This window comes from Ctenocephalides felis, unplaced genomic scaffold (genome assembly GCF_003426905.1).
Source record: "Ctenocephalides felis isolate EL2017-DRISC unplaced genomic scaffold, ASM342690v1 CF-g0.4_SCAFFOLD_01170, whole genome shotgun sequence".
Taxonomy (NCBI): domain Eukaryota; kingdom Metazoa; phylum Arthropoda; class Insecta; order Siphonaptera; family Pulicidae; genus Ctenocephalides; species Ctenocephalides felis.
The window spans coordinates 48,215,314-48,238,518 of NW_020537324.1; positions in this window are offsets into that span (position 1 = coordinate 48,215,314).

Below are 23,205 nucleotides of genomic sequence, written 5' to 3' on the forward strand. Positions count from 1 at the left end.
TTCAATTATTATTAAAAAGATAAACTTATTGTTATTTTATAGTTTAGTTGTATATATAATTGTTTATATTTATACAAGTAACTTACAATTTTGTATACATTTGTATAAGACAATAAAAATACCGTTATTACCGGTTTTAAAAGAGAAAATACCAAAATACTGGTATTTCAATATGTTATCGATATTGCATTCCTTAATGCCGATGATACTACACTATACACCTCAGATAAACGTATACGAAATATACTCACTATCCTACAGATAAGATTGGAAAATTAAAGTAAATTCAAAAAATACATTAGCATTTTTATTTACTAAACGCAGATTAAACTACAAACCAAAAAAATTCTAATTGATATGAAATTTTCATGAATTGAAAAAGGCAAATATTCAGGACTCAATTTAAATTGTAAACGAAGTTTTAATAGTCACATTAACATAAGAGCAATAAACATGGGTACAATTCACAAACCCAGTCATTTCTAAGACCAAACTCCAAGTTAGCGGGGAAAGAAAATACGAATATTCCTTGCTTTCATAAGACTATTGACGGTTTCACAGTGTGAATTATAGTTTTACTATTATCTATTACTAAAGACCACCCAATTTTCAGCGATAGTTGAGCTCGAGCAGCCGACCCGAACGGATCGAAGCTGAAATTCAATAGTGCGCAATAGTGTTACGTAAACAACAAGTGTGATTGTTAATCACCAAATATCTAGTGTAGTGATACAGTGTTTCGTACAACAAATGCCCCTTTTAGGGGGGGCATTTAATTGTAAATAAGTGAATAATTTTATTACAAGTATGCAAAATCAAGAAAATATAACTTATTCTATCCCTCCGTTAGTTGAAACTATCAACATTCTTCATGATACGTCGACGATGGACAATGAATATATTAAACAAGTAATCAACAAACAGAAGACTAATAGTTCAATTAATGGAAAAAACCAATCAGACGATACGATTATGAACGAAATAGTTCCGTCAACTTCTTGGCAAACAATAGAACCAGGCAGCAAACAAGTAATCATCAATCAGAAAACTAATAGTTCAATTAATGAAAAAAATCAATCAGACGATACGATTATGAACGAAATAGTTCCGTCAACTTCTTGGCAAACAATAGAACCAGGCAGCAAACGCAGACGCACATCGGCTAATAAATATGTCGAAAATGTAAACATAACGCCGACTCGAACCAGTTCGATGCATTAAAAACAAACAAAGGTCATCCGTCCGAAACAAAAAACACAAACTGATAACACCGAGAAAACTACAAGGCCACCTCCTATATTTCTATATAATGTAAATAATTTTTCTGATATGGTATCTGATATTAATAGTGTAATAAACAGAGAACAATATTATACAAAATCAATGTCGGACGATACAGTGAAAATAAATGTTCAACAGCCCGAGCAATACAAGCTGCTTATAAACTTTTTCAAAACAAAAGGTACTGTTTATCATACTTATCAACTTAGAAATGAAAGAGCATACAGAGTGGTACTCAAAAATATCCATCATACATACGATATCAACGAAATAAAAACGGAACTAGAGAAGAAAAATCACAAGGTCAGAAATATAATAAATATGAGATCGTATATAACTAAAAAGCCACTCAACATGTTTTTTGTTGATTTGGAACCCTCTGATAATAATAAAGAAATTTACAATATCACGAAGTTGTTGAACCATATTGTAGTAATTGAAGCGCCCAAAAAGAGAAAAGGATTAATACAATGCACAAGATGCCAAAATTATGGTCATTGCAAAACATATTGCAATCGACCATTTGCTTGTGTCAAATGTGGAGAAAATCATAACTCAAAAATTTGCGTAAAACCAAAAAGTACGCCTGCTACGTGCGCACTTTGCGGTAAAGATCACCCCTCAAATTACAGAGGTTGCGAAGAATACAAGGCCGCGTACTCCACTGCTTACAAGAAAACATATACAACAAAAAAATCACATGATACGAGAGATATTCATGATCCAAACACAAGTCGTCAAAATATTAACATCAGAAACACAAATCACATGAGCTACTCGGAAGTCATCCGAAATCAACAAAGAAACGCAACCAGCGGGCCCGAAACAAGTACGGTACTACAGGATTTCTTGAACAGTTTTAGAGATATGTTTAAACAACTCATGGAACAAAATAATATGATCATGCAGATGCTCACTATTTTGGCTAAGAAATAATGGCTAACTCACTGCGGATTGCTGAATGGAATGCAAATGGCATTCTAAATCATCTAAATGAATTAACTATGTTTCTTCAAATACAAATGATTGACATCTTATTAATAAGCGAAACTCATCTCACAGAGTCTTCATACATAAAAATTCCATTCTACAACTTTTATGGTACTAATCATCCTGACAACACAGCACACGCTGGGGCTGGTATTCTAATAAAATCATCAATAGAACACTATGAGTTAGCGAAATATCAACAAAACCATATACAGGCAACATCAGTTAAAATAAAAGGTTTCGAACACAATATGATTGTTTCAGCCATCTATTGCCCTCCACGATATAATCTAAAGAAAAACGATTATGAAGAATATTTTGAAACATTAGGAAATAAATTTATAGTTGGTGGTGACTTCAACTCTAAAAATATAATATGGGGCTCAAGACTTACGACTCCAAAAGGTAAACAACTGGCAGAGTTAATATATGAGAAAAACTATACCATAATAACAACTGGGAGTCCCACCTACTGGCCAACAGACATACAGAAGATACCGGATCTGCTAGATTTTTTTATAACAAAAAATATTTCAAGTAATTATATTGATATAGAAAGTAATGAAGACTTATCTTCGGATCATACGCCCATAATTTTGACCCTAAGTACTAATGTAATAAAACGGAAGGTACAACGCAAACTGTACAACCACAAAACGAATTGGGAGTGTTTCAGAAATGTAATTGATTCAAAAATCAACCTTAAAGTAAGAATTAAAAATGAAAACGATCTCGACGAAATAACTGAACAGTTTATAAGTACTCTTCAACAAGCCGCTAGGTTTGCCACACCAGAACTAGCGCAACATAAACTGGAAATCAACGTACCAATGGAAATTAGGCAGCTTATAAAGGATAAACGAAAGGCAAGAAATGTCTGGCAAAGAAGTCATAACCAGCACGATAAAACAATATACAATAATTTGGCAAGAAAACTTAAACATGAATTAAAACAGTGGAGAGAAATTGGCATAATGAACTATATTACTAATCTTAACAAGTATGATAACACGATTTGGACACCAATTAAAAAAACTAGAAGACCTATAACAACTAACTCGGCAATAAGATTAGATTCGGAAGGACCATGGGCTAGGAGTGATCAAGAAAAGGCGAATATGTTTGCGGACTATCTAAGAAACGTATTTACTCCAAATGAAAATAGTCAACAACCGCGAGTATCTGATGAAGTTAATGAGATAAAAGGCACTACTGAAAACATTAAACAGGTTACACCAAAAGAAATTAAGAGACAAATTTCACTTTTAAATAACAAGAAATGTCCAGGAATTGATCAATTGGATGCTAAAATTTTGAAAGAACTGCCAAGAAAAGGTCTAATAATGCTGACTTATATATTCAATGGAGTACGACGTTTGGGATATTGGCCAAAGGACCTAAAGAACTCCGAAGTAATAATGTTACAAAAACAAGGTAAACCTAGTCATATGGCTAATTCATACAGACCAATTAGTCTTCAACCGGTTATATCTAAACTATTGGAAAAAATATTACTAGTAAGAATCCAAGAAAATCTTACCGCGATACCAGATCATCAATTTGGTTTTAGACAATCTCACTCCACTATACAACAGGCTCATAGGATAACTTCAATCATTCACAAAGCTTTTGAAGACAGTGAGTATTGCTCTGCGGTATTCATCGACGTAAAACAAGCATTCGATAGAGTGTGGCATGATGGATTGATAGCCAAAATTAAAAAATGCTTACCAAATCAATTATATAAAATACTGAAGTCATTCTTGACTGGTAGATACTTCAGGACAAGGGTAAGAGATGCAGTATCAGATTTTCATCCAATAAAATCGGGAGTACCACAGGGTAGTGTATTAGGACCAATTTTATACACAGTATATACACACGACTTACCAACACATAACAACACAATTACGGGTACATTCGCGGATGACACAATGATCATGGCAACACATCAAGATCCAGTAATCGCATCTCTAAACTTACAAGAACATCTATTCGCACTTGAAGAATGGCTGAAAGAATGGAAAATAAGTATAAATGAAGACAAATCAAAACATATCACGTTTACAACGAGAACTCAAAACTGTGAGGCCGTATTTATAAATAACATCGAAATTCCTCCTAGTACCAGCATTAATTATTTAGGGCTTCATCTAGACCGTAGACTCACATGGGGTCCCCATATCAAACAAAAAAGCAAACAAACAATGAAAAAATTCAAACAACTATACTGGCTAATTGGCAGAAAATCGAAAATGTCATACGCAAACAAGACTTTAATATACAAAACTGTACTAGTACCAATATGGAGCTACGGAATAGAATTATGGGGATGTGCAAGTGCATCAAACATAAAAATTATACAGCGTACCCAGAACAAAATATTAAGGGCAATGGTAGATGCGCCTTGGTACGTAACTAATGAGACCATCCACAGAGACCTGGAAATTAAAACTGTAAATGAAATTATAAAGACCCGGAGCTGTTCTTATCACAACAAAATTGATGATCATTCGAATGCTGAAATACAAATTATCAACAAAATGGTTCAAACAAGAAGACTCAAAAGGAAATGGCCAAAGGACCTGCAATATTAAATTATATACAGACAGCTATAGAATAATTCTAGCAGAGGATCTCTTCAATGGAGGAGACCTCTAAACGCCAAATATAATTTATCACATAGGCTAATAGAAACTTTGTCTTCTGATTGTCTATTAAATAATAAATAAAAAAAAAAAAAAAAAAAAAAAAAATTTCAGCGATATTTCTACAAGTATTTACCTTAAAAATATCGGTGTTTTCAGTATTTTAACTGTTTGCAAGCGGCTGGCCACCTCTGGACAACGTACTCTGTTAGACTATCTGTGAGGCACAGATAGTCTAACAGAAATTCTTTTTTTTTTCAAAAGCATTCATTAGAGACAGTTTTTTTTAATCTTTCGGATGCATTATTTGAATGAAGATACGCAAAGAAATAACAGAATCGGAACTCGTATCAAAAAAGTCAGCAATTATTTAGAATATATATAAATTCTAAATTTAGTGAATACTTCATACCATATAAAGCAAATTGTGTCGACGAATCAGTGATAAAAATCAATGGAAGAGTATCATTTGTAATATATAATTTAAATAAGCCGGCTAAGTGAACTATACGAATATATGCATTAGCTGACGCAAAAACTGAATATTTATTTTCAATTTTACCTTATTTTGGCAGCAATTTATCCAAAAGTATCTCCTAAGCAGATCTTCCTATAAGTGCTATAATTCCATTGCATTTATATCAAACGACACAGTTCGCATCGAGCAATCGAGCAGAACGCATCGAAGTAAATAATATATAATATATAATAAGGCTCAGAATAACAAGATGGAGCGTTTTGATCAAGTCAATACGCTTCTTTTCGATTTTAAAATGGTGGAAGGTAAAATTTCACCATTTGTAGTACATAATTGGCTAAAAATTATAATAAATAGTGTTTCGTAAAATATTAGTGTTATTCATGGAATAGGAATGGAAAGTAAAATTTTAAATGTCAAGTTTAATAAAAAGGATGTAATAGAAAAAATACGGGAAAAATATAGAAATGAAATTAGTTATAAATCAGAAAATGTGATATATAAAATTAAAATTTGTGAACCCACTAAACCAGCACAGTGGGTTAAATTGTTAAATGTGCAATGGGAAATTACAAAAGAATACATTATTAATGAAATGTCAATGCATGGACAAGCATTGAACTATCAAGAAGATAAATGGGTAGGAGATGACGTAATTCCTTCTTATACGGGAAATAGAACCGTACAATTAATTGTTAATAAAGAATTACCAAATTAAATTTAATGGAAAAAATTCCATTATAGTTTTAAGAAGACAACCTCGAAAATGTTTTAGATGTGGTAGTCAAAATCATTATAAAAAGGATTGCGACGTAATTTCAACAATTAGAACAAATTATGATAACATTCAAAAAAATAATTGTGAAATAAACGAAAGCATAGATATCCAAAATAATAAAAATGACCTCTTAGAAAATCAACAATAAAGTGATACAGATGAAGAAATGAACGTAGAAATATATACAAAGGAAAATGAAAATATTATAAATAATAAAAAAAATTAAAACCACTCAAATTGAGGATTGTTCTATTGAGGATTTAACGGAAATACAAGAAAAAAAATATATGCAAAAATGAGTCAGAAAAAGCACCCGTTGTTAATAAAAATAATGAGATAAAAACACCAAATATAGATGAGGTAATGAAAGAAATATTAGAAAATATAGATATTGACATTGAAATTGATACAAACTATAAAACGTACATTAAATGAAGAAAATCAATGTCTAAATAATGATGATGATGATATTGAATAATTTAATAAGGAATACGGTGAAAAATCACGTAATGAGATGAAAACGAAAATAAAAAGACTGAAAAAAGATAAGAAAACTTAGTTGTTATTGTTTTTCTTTTATAATTAAAATTTAGAACAAGAATAATAGCAACAATTAACATTAACGGAATAAGAAATGTAACGAAAAAAATTTTACCTAGGAAATTTATTAAGGATAATGATGTAGATATTATTCTATTACAAGAAGTAGATGAATATGACTTAAGTGTTTTCAAACCTTTTGAAAGTATTATAAATATGAACGAAAAACACAGAGAAACTGCAATATTAATAAGACCGGGAATTGAAATAAATCAAACAATATTACATGAAAATTCCAGATTAATAGGAGCAAATATTGATGGAATCAAGTTTATTAATTTGTATGCTCATGCTGGAAATATAGCTCGATATGAAAGAGAATAATTTTTTGAAGAAGATATGGCAAGTATATCAATAAAAGATAATAATAACCTAATAATAGCAGGAGACTTTAAATGAGTAATCAACGCAAAAGACGAGGAAACGGTAATTTTAGTCAGTCTTTAAAGAGAGTGATTACACAATTAAAATTAAAAAACGCATGGGAACAGACAAATAAAAATGAAAATTTTGTTTCATACTTTTATTAGAGGAAAATCTGCTTGAGATTAGACAGATTCTATGTGGACTCGACAGTTTTGAAGCAGGTATTAGCTTGTAACATTGTGCCACTGAATATAGCCACTTTCACAATAAGGTGCAGTATGATATTGCCAGAGTTGTGTTTTGCGTTATGTGAACTTTGGTTTAAATATTTGATTGATATGACACGAGATGAGTTAGTTGTTGGGATTAATGTGTTGCTAGAATGGAGCACCACATCTTCAGATGCAAAGTTATTAAAGTTCAATGATTCACGTTTAATATTTCAAAAATTCTGTTTGAGAGTGCCGTTTCAATTCGTGGGATCAAACATGGATAAAAGGGCTGTAAGGAATAGTGTATGAGAAGAATCCAGGCGAGATATGGAAAGACGAGGACAGAGATAAGGCAAGTGATTTTGTTAATTGTGTCTCGTATGAGTTTATGAAAACAGTACGTTTCAGTATGAAACAGTTATATGAGTATTTGATTGAGAGGGGCATCATTGATTTAACTAGTTTCATCAAAAGGCCCAGATGTATTGATTCGCTTCACGTTACGACTTTTAGTGAACGTAAACAAGTTGATAGAAGGGGTAGGGTTATTCAGATGGTGTCTAATGAGGTACAGTTGGCTCCATTTGCGTTAATTTTATTATTTGGCGTTATGGGCAAGTCAGAACCAGAGTTAAGTTCAAAAAAAAAATACAGAAACATAATAATATTAATGTCGTCGAGAAACAACTGGTGATCCTGATTCGATTCAGGAAAGTGGTGGATATCCCACTATGCCAGTAGTCAACAAAACTTATTTGTAATAAGTTGTAGTTAAAGTGTATTAAAAGCAACCTGTATATAGTGTTTTATGTTATTTAAATAATACAATGGCAGAAATTGTATCTATTAACGGAAAACGAAAAAGCTGCCTTCTAGAGGTATTATGGATGAGGAAATACTACGAGGTAGCTGAGGGTGGTGAGTGCACACCCAGGGCCACCGTACATGGTCAATACTGACGCCATTTTCCCAAATACAAGTTGGCGCCAATCAATAGATCCACCTTTGGAAAGATTATACGTGCCAAAACAGGCAAGGAGCATCAGAAAAGGAATTGTGACCAAACCGATTTTGATGAACAAAATCAATTCTATATGATAAGTAGATTTAATATGCACAGCCAGATGATGAATTTAAATTCATTTTGAATTATCAGGATCATTTAACCAAGTTTGTAGTATTAGGCCCACTAAAATCAAAAACTGCCTTAGAAGTAGCAAACCAACTAATGGACATTTTCACCCTTCTGGGAGCCCCATCCATTCTCCAATGGACAATGGTAGGGAGTTCGCCAATAGAATTATTGAAGAAATGGCAATTATGTTATGTGGGATGGTATGAAGATAATACACAAAAAAAAACTCGACATTGCCAAAGCCAAGGTTCGATAGAACGTGCAAATCAAGACGTGCAAAATATGTTTATGACCTGGCTTTTCACTAACCAAACAACCTAATAATCGGAAAGTTTGAAGTATGCCCAACTTATAAAAAATAGAGCATATCATGAAGGCATTAGGCAATCTTCCTATGAAGCTATGTTTGGATCAAAGATGAAATTGGGTTCAAAAACATCTAATCTGCCTAAAGAATCCTTTCAACAGGTCGATACAGAAGAGAAATTGAAAACACTGATACAAGAAGTACACATAGGGAGTTCTTTAATTACATTTGGACAAGCAGAAGAATTTACAGGAGCGAATATTCCGACAAGTGTGGAAATTATCAGGTATTATTTTTATTTGGCGGAAAACCCTAAAAAACGAAATAAGATGTTTTCATTTAAAACATTTACTCCAAATGTGGTAAGAAAATTGATTCAGACGTGGGAAAAAATGATATTCCAATTATGGAAAAACAAAGTATCGCTAGAAAATTGAACCGATTGATTGATAAATATAAATGTACAACTAAAAGCAAGTCTACCCAAGCATCATTTCAGGAATTTGTAGAATAGACTGATTCCACCACATTTACAAGCCTTTATGAGGGATCAACATAATGAGAGGAAATCTACGATACCAGAATATATTATAAAAATTGAAGATGAAGTATCAGCATCTACAATAATTAGCGATATTACTCCAGGTGAGACATATACTCCAGATGTTGGTTTTGAGTTTAAAAGCAGTTCGGAAAGTTCACAAAATACTTCCTCATGGACCATGTAGTCAAAGATATAAGGCTTCAAGCTATGCCTTAATGTGCGACAGATTTGCAATTTCTGATAGAGTTGGTTCTGGCGTGGCGACAGCAATCCTGCATGACCTGGACGTAAATGATGATTGGGGCAATCCTGTCATTATGGACTGAAATAAAAGCGTTCGCGAGAGGCAGAAAAATAGGCAAACTCTACACAAGCGATATGATTTTTCTGAATTAATAGCATTTTCATTCGACGACTGAAAAAATGATTCTATTACCATGGAAAAATCGATAAGAAGTTTCACCCACGAATGATTAAAGAAGCGCATTTAGTTATTTTAAAGACACCGAATTGTCAATTGTTGGGTTACATAAAATTGGAAAATGAAGATTCGGAAAGTAAAGTAATCAAATTGAACGAGTTTTTCGCCGATAAAGGAATAAATCTTGATTTTTGATAGGCATATGTTGCGATGGTGAACCAGCAAATACAGGCGTAAAAAATGGGATTTTACGTCGATTTGAAATTCAGTTAAATAGGTCACTGCATTGGTTTGTGTGTCTTCTCCACTTTAACGAACTTCGACTTTACCATTTATTTAACTATTCAGAAAAATCATTGACCACTGGAACACGAGCAAAAACTGGAATATTAAGCAAACAAATTGAAACATGCGAAAAGATACCGGTGAGTTATAACAAATTTACTATTTTTAATACTTTATGTTCAAATTCAATTTGATTTATTTTTTCTCATGTACTTCCAGCCGGTAACAGACTTTGAAACAATCCCACTTTAAAATTTGGCTGATTTAATTCCTGTTGAATCGACAACTGACTCAAGTTATTTAATAAAAATAGCTAAAGCAGTTGCTTCTGGAGAAGTATCGACAGACTTAGCTAACATGAAACCAGGGCCAATAGCACATTCCCGTTGGCTCACGAAGACTATTAAGTTACTTCGGTTATGTGTAACTACTAATAAGCCATCCAAAAATTTGAAAATTCTGGCAAACTACGTAATGAAAGTATATATTCCAATGTATTTTAACATTAAATATTACAACTCTGTGGTGTATGGTAGTATATTAGTTTATAAATTTATTAGCTGGACGCAATATTTAGACTCGAATTTAAGACGAAGTGTGAACAATGTAGCTAAAGAAAACGCGTACTATGCTCACTCGGAAAATATTTTATTAGCAATGTTGTTCGATAATAAAAAGGTAATACGAGATTCAGCTATAAGAAAAATCTTATATTACCATAATAATGTGGAAGACCTGACGCAATTGAGAGATTACAAAACACCCGAAATAAATTTCGAATGCACCGACTATACTAATATGATATGATTTTTCAAATATATTTGATCCAGCCTTCACGCTAAATATTCCTCATGAACATCTAGTACAATATCTACAAAGTAATGAGTGTCCATGGAGTGACCCTAAAATTCCCGTCCACATTCAGGGAACTGAGAGACATGTTCAATTACTGGCTAACGTATCAAAACGCGTATTAGAGCAAAATCGCGATGGAGTTATGACTACAACACTACAATCTCGTAAAAAGCATCCTCGACTGGAAAGCAAGCAAGATTTCAGATATTTTTTTTTAATTGTATTAGCTAAATGTAAGAAATTTTATTTTAAATAAAAATATAACTTAAAGAAATAAAAATGTATTATTTAAACCATGTCATGTAAATAAATATTAGAATAAATATACGTTATTCCTAAAAACCCAAAAACTCTTTAGACAAAAAATTAATACAATATGGCCCGGCTATCGATACTTGATTACAGATGGATCTAAAATTAATAACTTGGTAGGGGGCGCAATCTTGGACCCAACAAGCAATACTAGGAGACTCTTGAGGTTCCTCGGGGACGCAAGCATATATACGGCGGAGCTGATTTGTATAAAAGTCGCCATTGAGTTAGCTATAGAACACGGATTCCAAAAAGTGGTTATCTTCACCGACAGCCGTAGTCCTTTAGAATCAATAAACAACTGGGAAAATTCGACCAACAACATTGTTTATGAAATCGTGATTCTGTTGGACTAATTAACATTGATGAAATTCGCCATACACGTTGCCTGGGTTAAAGGCCACTCGGGTATATTCAACAACAACCTGTTTGACATTTTGGCTAAACGGGCGTGTTACGTTGGTGAAAACTATGAAAAAATCCCGGCACTGGATTACAAGCAAAAAGCAAAAACATGGCCAAACAAGAGTCGCAGGGGGACTATACAGAATCACTAAGAACCCGAGGCCGCAAATATGGCCAGCTTTTTGAAAATGTGGCACATACATCCTGGTTCTACAAAGTAAATCAGGAAAGAAAGTTTATCACAACAATATGTAGATTGAGAAGCGGTCATGCAAAATTTTAAAGAAAATTTGAAGAAAATCAATATTTTACTGGATGATACATGTAGCTGCGGGAGTCAACCAGAATCCTTAAACCATATTTTATATTTTCGAATGCTGTAATTATCAAGTTCAGAGGAGGAGGTTTTATTTTCATTTGGAGAAGGAAAAAGTTCAGTTCCCAACCAGTGTCTCTCAACTCCTTAGATTACAGTGTGTAGAAATATATAACAATATAATAGATTATTTAAAACTATGTAAAGTAGATATAGATAGTAGATAAGAGTAGAGAACAAGTTTGGCAAATATGAGAGCTCTAGATATTATTAAGTGTAATCATGTGATTATGGCAATAAGAATGTACCAGATGCCAAGATAATAAATTAAAAAAAAATTGTTTTTAATTATTAATATGTATTATATTTACAGTCAGGATGAATATAATTTTAAGTGGCTTCAAACAAACAACAAATCACCTTTGGTGCCAATACGCTTGGAAAAGCAAAAAAAACTTGTAGCCGCGGACCATGTGAAAAAAGTTGAGAAGCAGGGTGTAGAAAATGTAATTACATGTTACGTTATACCTCAAATGTTTGTCTCGACACGGTCGCCGTTTAAAGTAAAATTGCAGGTAAAAGGATATCAATGAATCAGAAAAATATGAAATGGATTTAGCAAATAAATTATTTATTACTTGTAGCTCGATGAAAATCGTACTGTAGTTGACGCTTTCTGCACATGCTGTGCTCAACTTGGAAAGCAATGCAAGCACATATGTGCACTTATTGTATTTTTAAATACAACAAGAAGCACTATAAAAGCTAGTTACGCACAAGGTTGGGGCCAGCCATCCGTTGGCACACTGGCTAAACAAAAGTACTCCGAGGGAAAGTTGGTGAAGGATGTTTGTACACCGCGAGTATCTTTGCCTACACGCTGTGTTAGGAAATTTGTGACAGATCCTGATCAATTGCCTAACTGCCCTTATAGAAAGTACTTGTGTAGAGGAGCTGCGGATTCAAACAAGAATGAGTATAATCGGCTCCTTTATGAAAAAAGAAAACTGATGCCTGTGCAGATATTCTAGTTGATCTTCTTATTTTCATGGAGGGGCAAGATTTGTTTTCTCCGGGTTTGGATAAAATTTTGAACTGTGGCCATAAGAAATTTTATGGTATGCATATTGTTTTGTCAGCTAAACATATATTAGATATTTCTGTTAGCACATACCATGGATTAATAATATTTTTATATGTTATAATAGGATACAAAATTGTAAGTTTTTTTTTTTATTATTTTAAAAGTGGTTTGTGATAGTCCGTCAAGTCAGTGTGATAGTGAAAGCTGCACTAAATGTGTTCAGTGAGGAGAGTTTTCAACACATGTTTTAAGTAGCACGCTTTCAGACCTGCAAACGGATGAATTTTTTCGTAGGAGAACGCAACCAGGACATCGCACGCGAGATTCGATTTTGGAAGAAATTAAAATTGGAATGGTGTGGCAGATAGCACTAGATTATATGCATATGATGTGTTATAGGCTTCTGGGTAAGAGGAACCAGAGATGTCAAGTTTGACGATAAAACTAGAGAAAATGTTAGCAAATTTTTATTGAAATCTAAACCTCACATTCCTGCAGAATTCTCTAGATTACCCAGAGTGATTAAAAACTACGTCAATGGAAAAGCTACTAAGTTTCAACTGCTTTTGCTATATTTAGGACCTTGCCGCCAACATTACCATTACCAAATGATAGCTATATCCAGTTATCAATTTCATATGGTTCAGTTTGGGTATAAGAATCTTGTGTGAGCATGAAAAATATTGACAAAAATGAAATGGCTAAATAGTAACTCGACAAGTTTGTCAACGAGTATCCCAAATTATATAGAGATGGGATAATGAGTTGCAATACTCATAACTTAATTCATATTGCGGATGACGTTATGGCCTTCAATTGTAGTTTGGATGGATTTAGTTGTTTTCCCTTCGAAAACTACTTCAAAAACATACAAAGTAAGCTGCAGAACTCGCCAAAACCTCTCACCAGCTGGTTAACAGATTGGCTGAAGAAAAGTTACTAAGAATCAATCATGAGCATAAGTGAGCAGCACTATCCAAACATACAATATGGAAGAAGGACCGGCTTAGTTTAAATTAATTTCAAAGATTTTTTAATTTCTAATAAATCACCAAATAATCTTTGTGCGGGCTCGGATTAGCAGTTTTAATTAAGGTTGAGTATGGCAATAAACTATAATCATTTCAAGGGCTTTCACAGCATTGTCTGTTGAACTAAACGAACATTCTAAAATATTTATAGCCATCGTTAATCGTAAATAACATTTCTAGAACCACAGTCAAAAATCATGACACAATTGACAGAATTTTTAGGACACATAATTACACTAGGAGGTATAAAACAGTGATTCCCAAAGTGGGCGCTACGGCAATCCAGGGGGCGGTGAAAGGCTTTGGTGCATTTTGGGGGCGATGCTCAGTTGTAGGGGGCGTTTAAAGCACAAAAGTAAAAAAATATTAAAATATTAATATTATATACAAATAAATAATTAGCATTAACACAGAATGATATTTTCAATCAAGATGATATTTTAGTTCAAATTATCTAAACTTATATGCATATTCCAATTCGCAAATAAATTTACCGCATTAGATGTATCACTATTATACCTAGCGGAGTAGTATTTATTTGCTTATCTTTATGGAGCAAACTAAGATGTTTCTGAGAACATATCCCACCTCTATATCTAATAATAAATAATAAAATATCCGCTAATAAAAAATTCCCCATCGGATAATGTTATAGAAAGAAATTGGAACAATTTATTATATATGGATTAATTTTGCATAAAGCATTGTTAACATTATTGAATCGCGGCAATAAGGATTTTCTCTCGTTACTTTTATTAGTCTCTCAGTTATTATAAGCTACAGGTATTTATATTCGTATACTACAGAATCTATTGAATATAAAAAGCTAAAGTAGTATAGTGAAAACAAATGAACACTCAACTGTGATATTTGCAGATTAAGCCGGCGTTGTGTATTATTATTGGATAATATAATTTTATACCAAAAGCAGTTTTTTGTTCAGTAATAAATAGTGTCACGATAATTGTTAAGTATTATTGCTATTGTAATTACATATGCTTGACAATTAATGATATGATGTATATTATATTTCATTCATTTCATTCTACATATAATAATGGCTGAATCAAAAAAATGTAGACAATATAATATCGAATATTTGAAATATGGCTTTATTGAGTCGCCTGTGAATATTACATTACCAATGTGTCTGATTTGTCAGAAAACTTTTTCAAATGAAGCTATGAAACCTTCTAGACTACAAGAACATTTGACTAAAATTCATGGTGATAAAATAGATAAAAATTTACTAAAGTTATTTTCGTACTTTAAAAGAAAAATTCAGATAACAACCGACAGTGGCAAAACTCTTTTCAACCACAACCTCTCAAGACGGCGATGGCTTGCTTGCTTCGTATGATATTTCATTAATGATGACCAAGTAGGGAAAACTTCATACTATTGGTGAAGAACTTATAATACCGGCCATAAGTGGAGTAATACGTTTACCCACAAATTTGGTCTGCCATTGAAAAATTTCTGATTGCATTTCCATCATCATACTTAGTGGAACGTGGATTCAGCGCTGCAACTAATTTATTAATAAAATTGGTAGCAAATGATTGTATTTTTATTTTGAATATAGTTTTATAATTTCAAACTTTGATGTTCATTTTACAACCTTCTTTTGAAAGAGTAAAAGATTAATTTTGATAACGTCCATTATTTTAATAAATAATAAAGTCGGTTTCTTATTCGTCAATTTATCTTTTACAGTTACAATAATTTTTTGCTATTGCTATTAAAATAAAAAAAATAAGGGGGCGCTGAGTAATATTTTTTCTGGAAAGGGGGCGGTAGGCAAAATAAGTTTGGGAATCACTAGTATAAAACCTAACCCAAATAAAATAAATTCAATTTTAGAATATCCAATTCCAAAAACAGTGAAGCAAATAAAAGGATTTTTAGGTTTATTATGTTATTATAGAATTTTTATAGACAACTTTGCCGAATTAACTAAACTCTTAACAAAATGTTTAAAGAAAGACGCGAAGATAACTTAAGATCCCGAAAATGTTCAATGTTCAATGGCTGCGGTTCGCCGGGCAGAACCATGAAAGGGTTTTGAAAAAAGTATTCGCAATAAATTTAAATAATGAGATTAAATATTAATTGAAATATTATAATTTTTTGCTTTTTTACTTTTTGTTTAAAATATTTCTTGCTTTTTTAGTATAAAAATATTTGTTGCTATTTCGTTAGTTATAAAATATTGGTTACTGTTTTGTTGCTATTTTGTTATAAAATACTCGTTTAGCTCAAAATAGTTGATGCTATGTTGTTTGTTTTGTTGCTATTTTGTTATAGAATACTTGTTACTGTTTTGTTTAGTTCAAAATATTTGTTGCTATTGTGTTTATTGTCAAATATTAATTTTAAATAATAAATACAATGAAATTTACGCATAAAATAAAAGCATTGGAAACAGTGCAGGTTCATATCGCATAGATACATTGCCGTAAGTTACAGCAACTTAACAATATTATATAACACGTTACTTAACAGGGTAGGGGAAATAGTAATCTTCAGGTAACAAAATTTGTTAGGAAAGGTGAGGTTGTGGTTATATAACTACTAAAATGCAAAACTTGCAATCTGTATTTTGCACATGTGTGGATTATTTTAATATATCAAATATTTGTAAACATATTCACGCACGTGCAAGACTGTTTCGAGAAAACAAATGAATTAAGAAAATACTGATAAAACTCAAAAGAACTCATATCCACCATTGAACTTAAAAAAAAATCATGCAGAGTACAAGAAAAATATGTTCAGATCCACATATTATAAATTCTGCCAACTAAGGTATGATTGCACGAAATTGAGCAAGCAGTGTTATGAAAACTACATTACTAAAATGGAAAATAAAATTAAATCTGACAGTACTAAATTTTGGACATTTCTGAAAGAAAGAAAAAAAAATCAAATACACCTGACACTCTAACTTGAAATGATTTAGTGGCTCATGAAGGAGAAAATATTGCGAACCTATTTGCATCTTTTTTCAAAAGTACTTATTCATCTAGCATTAATAAAACTACATCTAACGAATATGAGAAGGGGGCAAATATCATCGACGCCGACCTCTCAAACGTAGATGTGAGTTTTGATGAAGTATATAATCTACTGTTAAAATTAAATGTGAGAAAAGGAGCCGGTCCAGGTGGATTACCTAACACACTTCTCAAGAATTGCGCCGCCAGCCTCTGTGAACCACTCACACACATCTTCGCTAAATCCTTACAACACGGTAGTTTCCCGTCAGCTTGGAAATCAGCTTATGTAACACCAATCCATAAATATGGATCTAAAACAACAGCCGATAACTATCGTCCCATTTGTATCCAATCTGCCATTTCTAAGTTGTTCGAAAAATTAGTGCTACCAAAATTGTCGTGGTCTTTTAAAAATATCATAACCACAAGACACCACGGCTTTTGTTGTGGCAGATCTACAACAACAAATCTACTATTATATGCAGAACAAATATTAGGCGCAATGAACAACGGCCTGGATGCTGGATGTCCATACAATCTACACAGACTTCAGTAAAGCGTTTGATCTTGTCGATCACAATATTTTGTTAAGGAAGCTACAGCGGTATGGAGTCAGGGGCAAAATATTAGACTGGTTTAGATCTTACTTAACATGCAGGCATCAACAGGTGAGACTAGACGGCCATTTATCTGTAAAATACGAAGCGATATCTGGTGTACGGGAAGAATCACACTTGGGACCAATATTATTAATAAAATTTTTATTGATGACATAGGCACTGACTTCAATTCTGATTACCTTTTATACGGAGATGACCTCAAAATCTATAAAACTATAAATTGTGATGATGATAGATTATCGTTACAACAAGACATTGCGCAATTAAATAACTGGTGTATAAGTAAGAAACTTAAGATAAATGCTAAAAAATGCGCAGTAATGATACTATCTCGATCCCACAATTCAATACAACAAGATAACTATTTAGAAAACCAAAAAATGAATTCAGTGACTTCTATAAAAGACCTTGGAGTTATTTTTGACACAAAATTGAACTTCTCACAGCATATTAAAAAAAATTCCCTTCAAGCCCTAAGAACACTTAGCTTCATCATCAGGAGCGGTCAAGATTTCCACAGTATAGACACATTATTCATTCTGTACTCCACACTCGTCAGGCCTATTCTAGAATATAACTCCATAGTTTGAACACCTCACACTGAATTATCGAGAGCAAACTTAATAGAGTGCAAAGGAAATTTGAAAAATACCTTAAGCACTTTGCGCAATCAAAAAGAATTAGTGCACATGAAAACGAATTTTTTTTTACTGAAATGCAAGGACAATAACCTAAGCAAACGACAGCAAATTACTGATCTTATTTTTTTTCATAAGACAGTAAATGGCTCAATTGATTTCCCTGAGATTCTAGAAAAAATTAATGGCTCGTGCTGAAAACTTTGGCGCATAAATGAATACGACGATCCAGGTTCGTCAATAGATTGTAGGACCCAACATAAATATAACTAGCTGTAAATTTAAAATATATACCGATCAGCAGTTTCGTGGGAAAGTTCTTTTTATTGAAAACCTAATATTTTTCTGCTCGGTAAACATAAATTGATATATGTAACTTAAAAAATTTATAAAATAATAGCATGTGAAAGATGAAACTGAAATACAAGTGGTGCACTTGCTGGTAGAGTGATATTTATAAATTGTTTAGATATTAAAAATAAAATATTCCACTAGAGTTTGCATGGGACAAACAACAACATAAAAACAAAATAAATCTAATATTAAAAATGGAATGGAAAAATATCGATAAAGCATTTTTGTTTCAAATACATATAATAATATAAAAATAGGAACTTCACCTACTACAAAATGTGCAGCATCTTGTACGCTCAAAAATAAACCTTATGCCGCGCAATATATGTGTATATGAAATATAGTGGTAAGTAGAAATAGTTGAATGTATAATTATAAGACAAAATATACCTTTATATACCAAAGACATAATATGTGCTCTTGTACTATTATATATAATAATTGTAATTATATTATTAAATTAATTTATATAATTTATATAATTTTACATTCAAATTACCACAATTATATATTAATTTGTATGTATTGTTGATATGTATTTGAGTGTCTGTTGTTTTCTAATTAGAAATATTTGTCAAAAACAAAGACAATATTTTTATATTTTACGCATTTCATGATGTGTTGCCTGTTGAATAATAAAAAGTAGTTAAATGTATTTTATTGCATGAGTAATTAATTATCCTCCAAGATTTTCTTAATATTTGCAATTGTCCAATATCATGGAGTGAGTACGAGATCGATTTTATTCAGCCTCACTTGTTATTTTTATAATATCCATGCTGCATCTCATGTCTCAATTTCCATCACATGACTTCACAAATTTAGTGATATATTTTAAACCAATAAATAATTTGTCGAAGATTGGAAATAACTTGTCCCAGTAAGTCAGATGGAAGGTTCCAAAATTTTGTCATAACTTCAAGCAAATCAATATTCACGACTGAGTTATTTCTGCAAGTATTAAAATGTCTTCGATTGTGATTGTCACCCGATTTAAAATACCTCAAAATCCAGTGGATGTGTTAAAATTCCGTCGACTAAACTAAGACTTCTACCTTTTGGAACACGTGTTAATGTATGAAAATCAATAATCTTTAATGCCCATGCTCTTTCTATTTGTTCGAAACCTATTTTCACAATCAGTAAGATAAATTTGAATGTCTCTGACTAGATTGTAAAAAGCTTCGCAAAATTTCTTACACAGATGTTTCAAGTCACTCGTCAGTCTGGCGTATCAATCAAATTATTAGTATTAACAGTATCACAATGGTCATTAAAAATCCATTTTCTCTGGGCATTATCGCATCTGAATCTGTTTTCTAAACAAATAGTCCAAAATTTTAAAAATCCCAAGTCATTAATGTTCTGATCCCATCTCATTTGATATTTGAATCATAATTATTATTACATATATTGTTGAAAATTTTACAGAAAATAAAGTGTATTATTCACAAACTCGTAGTCTAGGCCAAGTTTGACTCCTTTCATGACATGTTTTAGACTCATATTATTTCATGTAGATGCAAAGCTATGTATCATTTGTTTTATATCAAATTAAGACTTTCTTTCACATTGATATAATATGACTAAACATTGAAATTGTTTCACTTCCATTAATACATATTTATTCTTCATCTGGAGGCTATAAAATAGCAATTGATTATCATAATATTATCAGTCGTTATTAGTATTAGCCCTCTTTCACGATCTATTGTTGATAAATTAAGATAATTATATCTATAAATTCTTTTTATAACTGCTGTAATATCACATTTATTGAATGTCCTTTACTGGACAGTTGTAAATAAAAGAAATGATAAAAAAACTGCTATAATATAATTAATAACAGCCTTTTTACTTTAATTCAATAGTCCATTATATTTTGTTTCATCAACGTAATAATTTTTCATTATTATCATATTATTTCATTTATAACACTACTATCACCATAATCTTACTTTTGTCCTGTTATTTAATATTTCCCCATTTGTTTTGTTAGCATTCAGCAATTAAAATTTCTATCGAAACCCTATACTTTTGAACGAATTTTATATATTCAAAGACGACACATATTTAATATAAAAAACACATAATTTAAAAAAACAACTGCCGACACTTTACATCAACAATATAATACTTAATTTAATAGTTTTTTTTGTACTTGAAATGATGCGCAGATCTTTAAGATTAATTTTTTTCAACAAGAAACTCATAAACAAATAAAATTATGCATGTTTAAATAGTAGCACATACAACTAAACTATATAATATCCAAGAGTATCCGTAAATGTAAGCTCAAGTAGTGGCACATGTAAATATATTTATAAATAACAAAAAAAAGCCAATCGCTCACCATTTTCTCGATTTTCTGGAACACGAGTTATACTTTTATGTGATGGATTGCCATGCAAAACTCTACCAAAGGAAAACACAAGATACAATATTATTTAAATTAATATAATTTACTAGATAGTTACAATTTTTCAAATTATGTTTTTCGTACATTTTCTTATTTTATTTTATTCCATAAACCCATAATAATTCATATGCAGATACCTAACTACTAGGCCACTAAGAATAATTCCAAAAAAGCTTTTTAAGAATAATGCATTACGATGCTTCGGTTACGTCTCCACTAGTACCCCTTGTACCACTAGTTGAAGAAAAAGCAGTATTGTCCTCGCGATTCCATTCACAAACCTTTGAAAATCATCAACCTTTTGCTTTACAATTTGTTGCATACTTTCCTTAGACAAATCAGCGAAATTTTTACGTTTATTCATTTCATATGTTCTCAAATTAAAAACAAACAATTACATGAATGAAACATGAATGATTAAAAACAAACAGCAGGAGTTTGTTTGGAGCTGTGAAGTTAGGTGTGTAAATGTCAAGTCTGTCAAACATAATCGGGGTTCGCGCATAGAAATATCACGTTTTTCATGTTGTAATCATTGTTAATTTTCCGGCTTCTCAATCTGTATGTATATTTATTTTGTTGCTGAAATAGTTAGAAGTTAGACCAGGTTTATTTCATTTTTGTGTGAGTAGTGTTCTTAAATTATATCATTAGTATTATTTCTCCTATTTATTTGTGGATATAGGTAACATAGGATAGAGCGTATATAGGATAAGTTTAAATTACTTTACTTTTCAGTTAGGTTAACATACTAGTTCAGTTTTTACGAGTATATAACTGGCATAATACTGGCACGAGTATAGAACTGACTCACAAGTGGCAGGCTCAGGTATTTGACAGTTTCGTGGGCGTGGCCTATCGGCGAAGGCGTGGCCAACATTTAAAAACCTAATTATTTATGAGAATTATTAAAATATAATAAATTATTCAATTAAATCTCATTTATTTGTTTGGCATAAAAATCCTTAACCTACAATCAAGTATTTTTACATATGTCATAGTACATTGATACCAACCGACATGATCTGCCGTGTCAAAATATGTTTGAAGATATGTTGAAATAGTGCAAATCATTGCAAATATTTATCAATTATTGTATTAAAAAGTTGTAAAAAGTTAATATTCATTAATTATTGTATTGAAAAGTTAAAAAAAGTGTTTACAGGTTCTCTCGAAGAATATCCAAACAATCGACATAGTGAAAGTTGTGTTTTTTTGATAAATTAGTCGAGGCTCTGCCAGTGTTTTTATTTGGCATATTTTTTACATTTATCTTATTAATAAGTGAATTAGTGATGAATATTAATAAATAACTATGAGTATAAAGCCTACTTTTTGCAATTGTTAACAATCGTTTTTCAGGTTATAGATACAAGATACACAACATAAAATTTACGCTTGAATATGAATCTTTTTATTTCATATTAACATCCTTATATTACATGTTCAGACATCGGTTGATTGATAGAATGAAAAATAACAAATGTAAATCATACAACAAAGTCATTATTCTAATATATAAGATATATTTTTATTTGAAAACTATTTCTTCTGTTCTATTATTATAGTTTTTATTTTTCTAGCATCCATAAATAAAATAGCGGGAGCTATAAGGAATTTTACCCTAGTAAACGATGCGATTCATGGTATAAACATGAACGAAATTCCGATCTATCACTAATTACATGCAGAAATAATTGTAATAAAAAATTTAAGTCTTCTAGTGATTCCTGGATAAGCTGTGGGATGTGTAGTCGCTGCTGGCTACATTATGATTGCGATAAAAGTCTAGCTTCAAAATCTTCATAGCACTGCACAAAATGCACAAAACTTATACAAAATTACAAATTAAATAAAATACTGTCAACCTAAGAAGTGGATTGCAAGTGGAAAGACAAAAGAGATTTTTCTCTTATTAAAGAGAGACAAAATAATGTTTTCTGTTATATTCAATAATCTCTGACAAATACCCATAACTTTCAGAAGTAAATTCTATATTTTTCTATTTCTCTTCTCTGTTTCTCTATTCTCTATTTCATTTTAATATTGTAAATGAAATTAAAAAAAGAGAATGCACATTGTCTTATAAAATATCCACTAAAGAGAAATAAAATTCTCTATTGAGAA